Here is a 4,677-nt window from a genome sequence, read left to right on the forward strand (position 1 = left end):
GGGAAGTTCAAGCTCATCTTGACTATTTCGACGAAACGCTGTATGCTGCTCTCCAAGGTAAAGTTTAAATCACTTCTTTGAATACCCACACATATTGAGACTATTGATAAATTTATATGGGGTGGTCACAAGGTTTTATCACCTGAAAACACAACATGAAAAAGTGGCACTCCGAGCAGTGTTCATAACAATTTCTCACAGAACTGTGCCGGTGTCATGAGTAGTTACATAAGACGAATAAAGTTCTATGATCATGATATCGGCACAGTTATCTACATCTACATCTACATGCATACTGCGCAAGCCACCCGACAGTGTGTGGCAGAGGGTACCTTGAGTACCTCTGTCGGTTCTCCCTTCTATTCCAGTCTCATATTTTTAGTGGAAAGAAAGATTGTCGAAATGCCTCTGTGTGGGCTCTAATCTCTCTGATTTTATCCTCATGGTCTCTTCGCGAGATATACGTAGCAGAGAGCAATATACTGCTTGACTCCTCGGTGAAGGTATGTTCTCGAAACTTCAACAAAAGCCCGTACCGAACTACTGAGTGTCTCTCTTGCAGAGTCTTCCACTGGAGTTTATCTATCATCACTGTAACGCTTTCGCGATTACTAAATGGTCCTGTTCTCCGTTGGATCTTCTCTATCTCTTCCAACAACCCTGCCTGGTACGGATCCCACACCTGTGAGCAATATACAAGCAGTGGGCTAACAAGTGTACTGTAACCTACTTAATTTGTTTCGGACTGCATTTCCCTGTTTCTTCCAATGAATCTCTGTCTGGCATCTGCTTTACCGACGATTAATTTTATATGGTCATTCCATTTTAAATCACTCCTAATGCCTACTCGCAGATAATTTATGGAATTAACTGCTTCCAGTTGCTTGCCTGCTATATTGTTGCTAAATGATAAAGTATCTTTATTTCTATGTATTCGCAGCACATTACGCACGCTGCGTTCTGTTATCTAGGAACTCTTCAATCTAATCACAGAATAGGTCTGTTACAGCATATGCTCTTACTTCGTTCATTAAACGACGGTGGGAACTGTATCAAACGGCTTGCGGAAGTCAAGCAAAACGGCATCTACCTGGGAACCAGTGTCTATGGCCCTCTGAGTCTCGTGGACGAATAGCACGAGCTGGGTTTCACACGATCGTCTTTTTCGAAACCCATGCTGATTCCTACAGAGTAGATTTCTAGTCTCCAGAAAAGTCATTATACTCGAACATAATACGTGTTCCAAACTTCTACAAGTGATCGACATTAGAGATATGGGTCTATAGTGCTGCACATCTGTTCGACGTCCCTTCTTGAAGACGGGGATGACCTGTTCCCTTTTCCAATCTTCTAGAGACCTACGGTACACCGCTGCAAGAAGGGGGAAAGTTCCTTCGCGTAAAATCGAACTGGTATCCCATCAGGTCCAGCGGCAAAGACTGCTGGCACTGTCACTTGACGACATGCGTTGAATGAAATTAGTCGTGAGGAAATAAGTGTACGTTACTACAGCTGTGGTGGCATCTTATGAACGTTATCATGGGGCATGGCAGTTGTGTTGGTCCTTCCCTACATACTGACCCTTCATGGTCACACATTTCCACCCATGATGGGTGACTTGGCGGAGACGTTGCTTAAACAAGACTGCGCTCTGGCTGTTGAGAAATCCCTCCAACTCGAAAATCACCTGGTTGTCGTTCTGGAAAGCCTGCCACTCAGTGCGAACTACGCCGGGAGACTACAGCAGCGGCCTAAGAAACAAAAAGAAATGAAATGATCGTATGGTATTGTTGGCCGGAAGAATGCATCCGGCGAAGTTCGGTCGCCGAGTGCAAGTCGTATTTCAGTCGGCGCCACATTGGGCGACTTGACTGCCGGTGATGAGGATGAAATGATGATCAGCACAACACAACACCCAGTCCCCGAGCGGAGAAAATCTCCAACCCGGCCGGGAAACGAACCCGGCGCTCTGCATCTGAGGCAAGCACGTTACCACTATTTTTTTTATCTCATTTTGTTCTGTATTGTTCGTTGAATTCGTTCGGGGCCGGCCGGTGTGGCCGAGCGGTTCTAGGCGATTCAGCCTGGAACCGCGCGATCGCTACGGTCGCAGGTTCGAATGAGATGTGCTTATGTTAATTAGGTCTAACTAGTTCTAAGTTCTAGGGGACAGTGCTCAGAGCCATTTGAACCATTTTTTGTATTCGTTCGGGGCGGACGTACGATGACACCCGTTCAGGCTCTTCGTTGATCCGTTCACTCAGCTTTTTTTTTGCAGGAGGCATCTAACCCTCTGACCGAACACGCTGAGCTGCCATGCCGGCACAATTTTGCACAGGGGCCATGCTAATCTTATCTGTATCGTTCAAATTTTTGTATATTTACCGCTGATGCGAGTATTTCCACTCAGCTAAGCAGGCGGACAACAGCGAGCTTAAATTTGAAATCCCAGAGCAGCAGCAAGTGTGACCGAGCCCGCGCCCTGTGCAGAAAGAGATGGGGTCCTGAACACAAGCTGAGACATTCCCCCCTCGGACAGCTTCCCGCTACGCTTCGTCTCGACAGCCTTTCAGAACCTCGTCGGATTTCAGAAGGACGCTCCTGTGACGGTTTGGCTACTAACGAGCATAATTTGTTAGCATCATACAGTGGCAGTAGCCAAAAACATTCGGTATCGCTTTGCGCGATGCTGGTTCGGTCTTCATCCTTCACAGCTGTGCTGAATCCAAGCGTTTCCGATGCTTGCCTTGTCTCCTTTGTTCATAGTCATACACGCAGCACTCGTCCCTGGTGATCAGGCGGCTAAGAAAGTTGTCGTGTCTGACTTGAGTTGCCTCTATTCGGCAGGCTTTTTGAATGGATACGAGCATTCGTGGAACCCAGTGAACGGAAACGCGTGTCAGGTTAAAAATGTCGTGAGATACGTTTGAAAACCGATACATGACTGATTTTCAGTTTTCTCGCCATCACCTCTACTGTGACACGCCGATCCTCGAACGGCAGGACCTCCAGGTCTATCGAGATTCCCGGTTTTTTCAGAGAGTCATTCTGCCACTTCACTCTGCGTCGTTCAGACTTTTTTGACCACACTGGAAGTGTCTGCGCCACCTATACATTGCCTCACATGGCTGTAAATTATTACCAATCGTTTACATCGATTTAGCATGGATTTCGCTCCCCTTCATCTTTAGAATGCGGATTACCACATGATACTGTGTTTCAACAATGGTCTACGCCCTCTTTGTTTTGGCTTCTCTATCGCCGTTCTGTATCATAGTACTGTGGCGCGGATATTTCGTTGTTTACCAGGATATATACCTGCAGTAAGGAAAAATTAGTATGTATTTTTATTTTTATTTTTTATTTTTTTTAGTTACTGAGATTTTCCTCTATACAATGGTTTTTCTCCAACATAAGAAAAAGTCGGAAATTTTTACATCTTTTACATAAGATCTTAATTTATCTCCTCAGGATGTCTCTCCAGGTGTTTCGATCTTGTGTACCTTATTCCTCTGCGCCTGGTCTTCTCATTGTTAAGCCATACGTTTTGGAGCCACACTTCTCTTCTTTCCCTCTGGTTCCCATTCCAGGATCATTTTCGGAATTCTGGCTTCCCCATTATTCTTACATGCCCGTACCATTGTAAATTCTTTCTATCCATCACGTCATGTATTCTTTCTCTCAATTTCATTCTCCGTATTGTTTCGTCGTTTCTTACTTTCTCTTTTCTAGGAAGTCTTCCTGATCTTCTCCAGAAGTCCATTTCTACTGCTTGCAGTTTTTTTAGGCGTTTCAAATTTGTAATCCAAGTCTCCACTCCATACATAGCTACGCTCTCTAACATTGATTTATATATGTTTTTTTTTTTTTTTTTTTTTTGTTCGGGTTATTATATTTCTGCTCCATATGATTGAGCTGAGCATCCCAATGACCTTCCTCCCACTGCTAATTTTTTTATTAATTTCTTCCTCTGATTTTCTGTGAAACTCTAAAGTGGATACCAAATAACAGAAATTGTTTCCCTCTACGTATAAGTCATCTGGATCATTAGTGAGGTAGTCTATTTTCTAGTAATTAATCTGCAATCCTCAGTTTCTATATTTAGTTACTAATTGGTTACACATGTAATTTGCATCCTCCTCGTCTTGTGGTATAGCTACTTGATCATCAGCAAATAATAGGTGATGTAAATAATCTCCTTCTTTAATTTCTAGCAACATCCCATTGCATTTACGAGACCATGTCTTAAGACTGGTACCTAGATAGATTTTAAATAATGTTGGTGACATAGGGCAGCATTGTAACAGAGCCTTGCTTGTTCTAAATTTCTGTAAAAATGTACTGCCAATTTTTCACTTGACGAATGTTATCTTTCTACATTTCATGTGTTATTTTAGTTAAAGAACCCTTTATGTTTGCCAGATGAAACGCTCTGTAAAGTAGTTTTCTCGGGACAGTATCATATGCTTCTTCTAAATCTATAAAAATTAATCCTATGTTTTTTTTAATTTTTCCCCGTGTTTCTTTAAGATCGGCCGTAATGTGAAAATATGGTATACGCATGATCTACGAGCTGTAATCTTCATTTTTCTCTTTTTTTAGGTGATAATTAATACTTTGTCACTAACCGTCGTACTTACTCCTCCCTCTACGAATTCCCCCCCACCCGGCATGATT

General features: G+C 43.1%; 1 pseudogene; it reads right to left on the minus strand.

Moving 5' to 3' along the window:
- Positions 1–2,330: 2,330 nt before the first annotated feature.
- On the minus strand, positions 2,331–2,400 carry LOC126485642 (U6 spliceosomal RNA; annotated as a pseudogene).
- Between the last annotated feature and the right edge of the window lie 2,277 nt (positions 2,401–4,677).

This window comes from Schistocerca serialis, chromosome 6 (assembly GCF_023864345.2).
Source record: "Schistocerca serialis cubense isolate TAMUIC-IGC-003099 chromosome 6, iqSchSeri2.2, whole genome shotgun sequence".
Lineage (NCBI taxonomy): Eukaryota > Metazoa > Arthropoda > Insecta > Orthoptera > Acrididae > Schistocerca > Schistocerca serialis.